This window comes from Polypterus senegalus, chromosome 2, assembly GCF_016835505.1.
Source record: "Polypterus senegalus isolate Bchr_013 chromosome 2, ASM1683550v1, whole genome shotgun sequence".
Lineage (NCBI taxonomy): Eukaryota > Metazoa > Chordata > Cladistia > Polypteriformes > Polypteridae > Polypterus > Polypterus senegalus.
In genome coordinates, this window is record NC_053155.1 from 114,028,733 (window position 1) to 114,029,529 (window position 797).

Consider the following 797-nt stretch of genomic DNA (forward strand, 5'->3'; position numbering starts at 1 on the left):
AGCTTCAATGACTGGATCCATTTCTGTGGAAGGTTCCTGTCTGTCTATATCTTGTATGCTTTCCATGGCATCCTCCCATAGTCCAAACATGCATTTATGTTAGATTTCCAGGAGCTGTTAGTCACCTAACCTTTGGGGTAGTCTAAGTGGTAATATTCAGTACTAACCCAAACTCTGTCAATATGAGCATGCCTTTCTATGGACTGGCATCCCTTGCAGGGCTGGTCTTCAAATAGTAAAAACTGGTTTAAAAATGAATGGATGGCAATTCTAGTACAAACAGTGTAAGTTACATTTAAGACAAGTAACTAAAAATTTCTTTTAACATTTTTTTTCATTTCTTCTTTTCAGACAGTATAATTACCATATGCAATATATTAAGTAAGTTTCTGTTTTCAAATATGCAGTAATAGGAGGTACACATTGTACAGACAAAGAGCAGAGAGAAAAGCTTCACATCTTCTTAAAGATTCAATTTAGTTTATAAGGTACTGAAAAATCAAAGCAATAAAACATACTGAGTTGTACTTATTGTTTATGTTGTATATGATTCTCTGATATTTCAGTTTTTAATACTGCTGTCTGATTTAACAATCACCATCAAACTTTGTCTCTCCGGAGGCTCTTGACATTTTAGATAGAATTTCATATTTTGTCTAAAGTAGGTCTGCAGTATTGAATCAGCAAATGTGAATTGTTTAGCTTCCAGGGTATTTTGTGCCAACTCTTTGTGACCTTAATCTTATCCAATCCTGGACGGGTTAGTTGTCTATATAACTGAGCCTATCAGCTGCACT